The 9,597-nt window shown below is 47.7% G+C and overlaps 1 long non-coding RNA gene across 1 annotated transcript in view; it reads left to right on the top strand.

The window, feature by feature from the left end:
• LOC109369543 overlaps positions 1–2,537 on the top strand; it is an 8,181-nt gene extending 5,644 nt beyond the window's left edge. The window contains exon 2 of the long non-coding RNA XR_004160891.1: positions 1,751–2,537. This is a non-coding gene — a long non-coding RNA (uncharacterized LOC109369543). The remainder of the gene's footprint in view (positions 1–1,750) is intronic.
• Positions 2,538–9,597: the final 7,060 nt, after the last annotated feature.

The raw sequence follows: 9,597 nt of genomic DNA, 5'->3' as shown, positions 1-9,597 counted from the left end.
AAAAGCTGATCTTTAGACTGAAAAAATGCTCTTTTAAAGCCTTGCCATCATGAGGGGATTCTTTTCCTGTCTGTAAAATGGGAATGTCTCTTCCTATCCAGGAGCCTCACTGCAGAGAATAATTACTTAACATAGAAGTCTGAAAATGGGGAGGATCCATGTGGCAGCAGTCACAGAAATAACCAGCCCCAGTTCCTTTCTTAGGAACCACAGCACTTCTGCTCAGTGAAGTTAAGCCAACCTAGAAGTGAGGCAGTGAGGGCAGCTGATGTGTGAGATTGTGGCGAGCAGCAAGAGGAGATGGCTCGCCCTGTAAGCTATGGGATGTGGGCATGTTGAGGTGGGGCTGTGAGTCAGGGCTGCAGGATGTGACCGAGGATTTGTTTGGGCTTTAAAAAACATGTATGGTAATTGGGCAGTGCTTGTGTTTTCTGCTGTCATGGCTGCCAGTATTTTGGAAAAGGGCTTTGGCACAGATGTGTATCTGATGACAGTGGGCTGATGAATGTTCTGCTTCCTCCACAAAGCACCCAGTAGACATTTAGGTACAACCCCTAGTTCTAGAAGGGATTGTGTGTTTGTTCCCTTCCTTTTCCCACATTCTTCCATGTTCCAATTCTGCATTTTCTGACCGCCCCTTCCCTTGCCTTCTCTGCTCTTCTGGATGAGTCCTGGCCTCGGTGCATGGCTGGGTGGTGGTTGCAGGGCACACGTTGGGTCCTGTGGAGAGTGAATGCTCCCTACTGAAATCTACAGCAGATACGGTCTTGTGGTGTGTCCTGACATTGGCACGTGGGTGTTCTGGTGTAAGCCGTGCACAGCAGAGCCTTCTGTCACAGCAGGAAGAAATCCTGCCACAGTGTGGAGCTAATGCTTCTGAGGTCATTTGGAGCTGTACTTGGATTCTGTGCAGCGCAGGGGTCTGTCGTGCTGTGCTACTGGGCAGAAGGTGGGAGTGAGGAGCACTGTGGGCGCTCAGCGGTGATGGAACAGGTGTGGCCATTGTAAGTCCCTCTGCTCCGACAGCTGCGCTAATGGACCTTCTGCTGTGGCTTCCTGCCAAGGGTTTAAATGAACTAAGGACCCTTCAGGTTTCAAAGTACACCTGTCGCTGTGCTCTGGAGGCCGCTGCACGTGTATAGCACAGCTGATTACAGCCTGACTGGGAGGCTGGGTGGCCGGGCTGCGTGACACGCTGTCTGGCAGCTGGAGACCGTCGGGAACTCCTCTGGGTGACGCATCCCGGCCGGCAGAGAGCTGCCTTGCAGCGCTGCCCGGGCTGCGGGAATCGGCTCCGAGTGGGAATTGCTCTGTGCCGCCGGTAGGCTGCATCCCGCGCTGCTGCCGGGCGGGGCTTCTTTAAAAATCACTGCGTGCATCACCGGATCCAGTGACACGGACTATCTTTAACTACAGGAATATTCTTCTGCAGCCATCTCTGCAATGAACCGCACTCACTGCCCTACTTCCCTTGCACAGGGATGCTGTGAGGGTGAATCTGGTCAGGTATAGCAGAGGTAGCAGTGCTCACAGCATCCAGACACTTCGTGAGCTTCACTGCAGTAACTACAGCCTGCCTCAACAGACATCGGGGGGGATGAAATAATTGTAAGAAGCGCTGTTACGTTTTTAACGTTTCCTTTCTCTTCTGTTATACGGGTCAGAGCCTATCTTCTAAAGTGCAGTCTGAACTGCCTCTGAAATCAGAAATGCAAATGCCTCACAATGCTCCAAATTATTTCCTTTTCAGATGGTCTCATTTTTCCCTTCCTTGGCTTCCTAAGGTGGGCAGTCCCTGGGGTGTTCTGCTGTACTGCTGATGCTCAGCATACGGAAGCCGAGAAACGGATGTATGCGATGAGAGCGGCTCTGACGATCATCTGCCAAACCGTGGGCAGCACCAGGAGGAGCACCCCGTGTCTGCTGGCTCTCCGTAGCCCATCCTGGGCACTGCAGCCTCCCTTCTGCTGCACACGGTGTGATTCATAATGCAGCAGCTCTGCTGTAAGCTGGCTGCCTCTTTGTGAGCTGTCGCTGCTGCAGCAGAGAAAAGCATTTGAGCTCAGGCAACAAATAGACTGTGCATGTCTAGCAAATAGTCAGAACTCCAGAAACAGTACTTAACAGATGATCTTATCTTGGGATAATCTCATAAAGTGTACTGACTGGTTAAAAGTAGGCTTTGAAGTTTGCGGCAAACATTTCAAATCTTTGCCCTTTGTGATCGTGGGCTTTTTGTTTGTTGTTTCCTCCATTGTCTATACAAAAATACCACTTCAGTTATTCTTTTCGATAGGCTGTGTTCTAGCCTTTCTGGAAAAGTACCAAATTATTAATGGGTGTTTGTTGCTTTTAGTTGTGCTTCTCAGTTCTAACGCTATTCCTGCTATTTGCAGTATGTTTAGGCTATGTTTAGGCACATGCAAATGTAAGTGGTTATTCAGCGCCTTTGGTGTTCTGAACAGAACGTCCTGAACTCCCATGGCTCCTTACAAAGCCTCAGCCTCCAGCACTAACAAAGCCTGTGACGGCAGTAGCTGAAGCATGAGAACTACCTGCACTCGACAGGGTGAATTCGGAGAATCTGGGAGGATTGCAGACCATGATCTCGTGCCTAGATTTTGTCCTGCAGAGTGAGGAAGTGAAGTAAAGGGAGCATTGTCTGTGTATTTGCAGCAAAGGGCACTCCATGCGTGCTCTGCTTGCAGCACTGGAGCTGGGCTTATCCACCGTTGCATGCGGTGTGTGGATTCTTCTGCAGCGTGAAGTTTTTCTCTGGCTGCATCAACACTCGGTTCCTGGATTATAATGGAGACTTCTACGAATAATGCAGTCACTGGAAGTGAAGTGAAAGTGTGATGCTGCGGCCTCCCCAGTGTCTGCTGGCAGCAGCCTGGGATTTTTGCAGTTGTTTACCTTGCTGCTCAGCCTATTTTAAGCTCTGGTGGACTAACGACAGCAGAGTAACAACAGATCACAGTACTGGGCACAACTGTTTAGCTCTTAAAACCAACGCTTTAAGCTTCAGACTTGCTTTATGTTCCCATGTCTTCAGTAGCTTCAGACTTGTGGCTTCAGGCTCGTATGCTCTTCGCTGGCCCTTGCCTGCTGTGAGGGAGCCCTGATCACCCGAGGAGTGTGGTGCACCCGGGCGAGAAAGCCTCGGGGCTGCGGGGTGCTGGAAAGTGCGTGCTGTGCAGAGCAGGGCCCAACCTCGTCCTTGGTCCAGCTCCCACGATGGAGATACAAAGAGGTTTTTATCTCCCAAGTCTTTTTATTGGATCTTTTTTGTGATCTCTTCATTTGTGCCAGAGTCATTTAATTTCTTGGGTTTATTGAGTAGGTAGCACACTGTGTAAGACCTTAATAGGGAGCACTATAGGATAAATCTCTCCTATCCTGGAAATGATTCAGCTTCTAATGCGGATTCTGTACTCGTCTAACTCTGGTACACCGATTAGATGGTCTCCTACCATGTAAAATATTTTAGAAGTGGTGCTCTGCATTTTCCTGTCTCCAGACTTGGGACTTCTGAGAGCATCTTGTCCTGAAGGCTCAGCTCCCGGTTTTTGGTGGATTAGGTGCATTTATGGTTAGTGACAAGTTTAGGCTCATTGTATTTGCTTTAACGCTGCGTGGAGCAGGGCAGAAAGCTTGATGATTCTTGTAATGATGGAGCCATATAATGGATGGAGCTAGGACAGGAATGTTCCCCATCTGGGGGAAAAGCAGAACCGTCAGTGTCTTGAAGTCATGTTGGGGAGTAAAAGGAAGTGCTCAGCTGGAGAGGTAGGGCAGAGGGGATGTGATAACTGTACCTCATCTACTTCAGGTTATCACCTAAAAAGCTCAGGAAAGTAAATTGCCAAGGTTGTTTCACTACCCGCACTTCACATTTTTGGATGGTAAAGGAAATCTTAGAGCATTTAGCTGCTATGTTTCATACAGCTGCTTTTCAAGACCCACACAGATAACTAACACTCATAATACTAACGCACATTTGTTGTAATTTGAAATTCAGTTTCTACCCATACATCGTCCTACCCTTGGGTTATAATGGCCAAGCTTTCATCAGAACTCACCCTTTGTTTTGTTTCCAAGCTGCATGTGCATGTACCTGTCAGGAGCAGCTCTGCACTGCAGGCATACAGAGGACATGGAGGGCAGGAGCAGAATTCTGCAGCCAGGAGCCGGTGCTGGAGCCTCTGGGCACTGCGCAGGTTGGCTCCAGGGACCTCGTGTGTGTGTGAAAGGAAATGGTGTACTGCCCTGAACTAAGATCCTGGCTACTGAAACCTTTGTGCTGTGTGCAATGCCGATTAGGAAGAAATCCAGAGCAGCTGTTACGTTGCAGGAAGCTGCAGTTTGTGCTGTCAGGGCCTAAGGGCTTGTTACTGCGGGAGCTGTTTTCCCCAGAAGAGCCTTGCATGCAGCCAGCAGGCAAACTGCTGCAGTTCAGCCCAGTGCAGGTCTGTAAGATCCCCGATGCTGGCTTTTCAGTCATTGAAACAATCTTGTTGAGCCATCTTTAATGAGAATGTAAACAATCTGTTTGTTTAAAAATCTGCCTAATTGTGTCTGTTCTAAAATGCAGCCAAATGAACCAATAGTAATGCAAGAAGAAAGTTATCTTGTTCTTTGCTGGGCTGTTCATGGAGAGAGGGAAAGAGCATTTGCTGCTGTCTCCTCTGCATCGCTGAGCTCGTGCCAGGGACAGCTGCACATCGTGGGCCCAGGAGGGCTCTGGGTATTTCAGTTCTCCACAGCTCTGAAGCCATCTTCAAACCATGCTGTAGCAGGGAGAGGAGATCCCAGAGTGGGGATCCCATGGCCGTCTGCCCCACCTGCTCTTCCCAGGAGCAGCACAGCCTCAATCCAGCCCCTTGGAAAGGAAGAAAAACACACTTTCTGACTTCAGAAACTAGGAAGAGCCAAAGGAATCCCTCTTTAGGACAATCCTGATGCTGTATCCTGTCTTGTTTTTACTAAGTCAGATTTTTTTCCACTGGATCTTATTCTTGTGCATGTTTTGTCACTGTGTCCTTCTGTTGTTTTCAGCTTTCTGCTGCAAGATATGGAACTGCCAGTTTTCAAATCAGACCAACACCTTTAGGATTTGTTCGTGACTTCCAGTAAGCCTTCCTGAAGTTATTGCTGACTAACACTGTGAAATCATCAGTTTTTATTTTGAATGTCTAAAACACCGTAAGATTTCTTGAGGCTGCTTCTCACAAAGAGATTGCAATTGGTGTCCGCTGCTCATTATTGCAGGGCATGGGTCATTTTGAAGAAAGAGATGGGGAGGACAAACAAAAACCCTATTTTTCTCAAAGCTCTGAAAATGTATTTTTCAGTGCTTGCCAGGGTTGTCCCTGATCTGAGCTGTAGTTTGATGTGAATATAAGAGACGCCAGGGCTGGCTGGGAGCTCTGCTGGCCCTGAGATGCATAGAGCACGTGTTCTGCAGCAGCTGGCTGCAGGGTGACGGCCCTCCTTACTCAGAGGATGGGTACATCCCTGGGCTGTAATGTGATATATCCTGAGCAGCTGACATCTTTGGAGCTTGCGAAGAACAATACAGAGAGGCTGGATTTTGTTGCGTTTTGAGCTCTTCCTGTAGAAAACAAATGGAGTACTGTGGGTTTAGTTTTTTTTTAATTTGTGTGATCTTGAGGCAGAGTATCACATATTGCAGAGGATGACTGAAGCAGACAACAGTTGTGCTGGTTCCCAGTATGGAAAAGGTGAACGAGCCAATTCTGCATCACCTTTCTTTTCTGGGACCTGTGAGTACTGTCAGTGTTGCTGCTATTTTAACTTAAGGACTGCTGCTGTGTGTGGTGTCAGTGCCATTGCTCTGTGTGGAGAAATGTCACCTTTCCAGGGGTGCAGCATGTGGAACCTCTTGAACTCCTCTTCCTGTCTCGGGTTCCTCATGCTGTGCCCATATCATGCCCTGTTCAGGGCAAAGGGCGGGATGGCACAAAGGGACCAAAAGGCTCAACAGTGGAGAAGAACATAAAGTAAGCAAAGGGAGAGGAAGCACAGGTCTGAGTAGCCGTGTGAGTGGCAGCCAGGGGAGGCCAGGGCACCTTCATGATGCCAAAACCTTTCTGTGGCTGTGCCTACCACCCTGTGCTGAGGAAAGAGCTTCTGGAACTGTTCTGTTGTTCTTCTGGATGGTGACAAGTGTGGCTGCTGTAGTGGTACGTTGTGTAAGGCCAGAGACCCATCCCTCCCTCTTCAGACCTGGAAAAACCTGTCCCGTGCTGGAGAAATCCATCCCAGTCATGTTCCCAGCAGCCAGCACTGCTGGGGTCAGACTTTCTGCTCTGGCAAGCTCACAGGGACACATGGAAGGCTATCAGCAAGCTGATCTGCTGCAGCTGTCAGCTCTGTGAAGTTCATGGTACCCAACCTGATGTGATATTCTAATGATGGATGATGCAGAGCCAGTAGGTAGTCTATAAGGATAAAACTGCCAGTTGAATTCTGCCAATGGAGGACTTACATGTGTGGAAGACAGCAACTACTTGCTGGAAGCAGCTAGAAGATGCAGAACTCTCAGAGAGCCCTTTAGTTTCTGATCTGACTTGGAAGCACTGAAACATTAACAGAACTTACAGGCTCTTTTTAAGGTTACTTCTTCTTGCTACAGTCTCAGGCAGAGGCCCAGGTTTTTCAGGAGCATATACCTACAGTAGGAGCCCTTTGTGTATTTGTCGTCATAATGACAACAGCGTCAGGCTTGGCTGAACAGCAGTTTGTGTGTGCAGGAGCTTCCCTTTCCTGGACCAATGGGTTCTTAATGTCAGCAGTCGCCCCATCTCCACTCATCTCATAATCCAGCTTACTCAGCAGTGATGCAACCAAAGTTGCCCTGTGGCTTATTACCTCCAGAAGTCTCCAAAAGCTCATGGGCTATGTACTCTATGAAGAGAAGCAGTGATTCAGTGCTAAAACTGGCAGAGTCTGCCCTTGCTTCTTATTAGAGCTTGTTCCTCTCTGTGTGCGCACACTCGTGCGTATCTCCTCTTCGGCACCTTATCTCTCTCTTTAGTGCTTTATCTCACTTCTGCTCTTTAGTGCCCATTATCTCTTGTTGGCTTTCTGTATTACAGGGTGTAGGGACGCTTTCTGGGAGGAGTGCTGTGAATCAGCCTCATCTGTCATCTCCAGGAGAGCGTGTGTAGGGTGAGGCATGTTTCACATGAGTGTACTCCACTTCCTACTGCAGTGCAGTGTACGCACAACCTTACTGCTGGCTGCTGGAGCACATCACGTACTTTGGTCTCTTCTCTGCTTGGAATGTTTTTGGGAATAACTGGAAGTAAGTTACCTGGCTGCCGTCTGCCTGCAGTTCCACCATCCTGTTCATTTGCATTCTCCCTTTAATGAATAAGAGAATACTTATGAAAATACAATTGATGAGTTTCATAATCACCTGTCTGTAAATCTCTTTCCTTCTCTGATTTGTAATTTTTCTGATTTTTTTCCATCTTCCATGTAGTGACTCTGGTTCTCATTCTGTTTTTCAACAGCATGACTCTACTGCACACAAGGAGATGATGGAGGGGTTGGGCTGGTATAAGTAAGGAAGACCCAGTCCACAGGTAGTTTTGTGCTTTTACATCTACCTGAAGTAATGTGAGGAAATGTCTGTTGTCACACGCTCACATTTCTGCATTCTGTTGGCCGGGTTGGGGGGAATTATGTAGAGCAGTTGCACTGCAGCAGGCAGTGTGCTAGTGGAAAACTCTCCTGTGCTTCTGCGGCTTCAGGAAACTCATCTGCTAAACTGAGGGCTGGTGGGCAGAACTGATCCTGGTGCCACTGCACTGCAGTGTCACCGCCTGTGGATGGCTGCCCTCAGCCAGCGGTTGCAGCAGATGAATAGCTGACAGGAAGGTAAGAAGCAACAAACAGACACTGCCTCGTGGCTGTTTTCCCAGTGCCCAGATGTATGGTGTGCTCCAGGACGATGGGACCTCCCTCTCTGCTGCGATAGACACATCTATTATTAGCTCAGTGGCAGCTTTCCATATGCCAACACTCATGTCTGCAGGACTGTTTAATTTTCACTTCTCTAAAGTAGATAATTTGTCAGCTGGAGGCTTCTGTTCATTAAAGACCAAACTTCACATTCCTTTATTTTTTTGTGCTGGAGCTGAATCACAAGTCCTATCTGAACAGACCGTCTATGCAGAATCAGGTGCAGGATGATGTCTTAAATCCGGAAAGTCAGCCTAAGGCTACTACCAGGAAAAAAACCTGTCTCTAAAAATGGCCGTCCAGTCTCCATTCTTCTGTTAATTTTTATTCTGAGAAATGAGAAATCAGTTCTGCCAAAAGCACTCCATGATTGCGCTTCAGTGCCCAGCTGGGGATGTGGTACCCAGAGCTGCCAGTGCCCCTCTGCAGGCGCTGCCGCTTCTCTGAGGGTGGTGTGCCATGAGTTCATCACCCACCAATTCACTGCTGGGGGCCTCTCTTTAATAATTGAATGTCACAATAGAGGAATATTGAATTACCTCGCTGGTAAATATCATTTCCAGCATCTCATGTAACTCTATAATATTCTCAGTTTTCCTACTTGCAAAGCATTAAATCTTCAAAGAATCTAAAAATGTCCAAATATATTTTTATATGCTGCTCATATAGCAACGTGTGTTTCCAGAGAATTACACGCTGACTTAGAAGATGGCCTTCCTGGCATTCGGTACCGTGTGATTACTTTTGTTGAAAGCCAGGCCTGTACTTGGATGTGTAGTGGAAGTAAGCAGAATGTGCACAGTGCTTTATCAAGCAAGTGGACAAACACAGCCAAAAACAGCAGCTGAATGTTGTTCTCACTTACAGAAGTTGGACTGGTGTGATAGTACATCAGCTTGGTTTCAGCTGGGGTAATAGAGGGTGGAGATTCTGATGCCTTAAGGACCCCTCTGAGAGAAGACCATTGAGGAAAGATGTCAATGCTCTACAGCAGTTGGGGGGTAGGCAATGAAATCCTTTTGTGAGCTATATATCCACATTGCCTTTTTCTGCTCATGCATAATTTTAAGCAGCACACTTTGTCAGAATGATTGTAGGGTTGATGAATAATATGACTGTCAAAATATATACAAAATTGAGTTACAATATAATGTAGCTTTTGGATGTTAAACAGTCTTAAATAATGAGCGTTCCTATATTATTTTCTCTTACGTGGAGAAAAACCTCTCCGATTTCTCACTGCTTTGAAAAATCTTCTGTCGCTCCTTCCCTTCCCAAGAAGAAAAACGTGAGCAGTAATGGGTGTCCTGCTCTGCTCCATCCAGGGGATGTGGAAACCTTTGTGCCAGCTCCTCTGAATGTCCGAGTGTGCTTCTGATCACGCAGCATCCTTCAGCTGAAAGCTGGTGGGCCCTGGAGCTCAGCACTGCCTGGTGCTATTCTGGCCGCTGGAGGTGGACGGAGCTGCTTCACCTGTTTGTGTTTCAGCATGGGATGCTGCTGTCTGTGTTCTCATTCCCCAACTACAGAGAATGAATGATCTTTGTTACCTGGCGTGGATCTTCTTGTTGTTTGGAGATCACCTGTTTGAGTTTGTGAGGAGTG

This window comes from Meleagris gallopavo, chromosome 11 (assembly GCF_000146605.3).
Source record: "Meleagris gallopavo isolate NT-WF06-2002-E0010 breed Aviagen turkey brand Nicholas breeding stock chromosome 11, Turkey_5.1, whole genome shotgun sequence".
Classification (NCBI taxonomy): Eukaryota; Metazoa; Chordata; class Aves; order Galliformes; family Phasianidae; genus Meleagris; species Meleagris gallopavo.
This window is presented reverse-complemented; position numbering and strand designations above follow the sequence as displayed.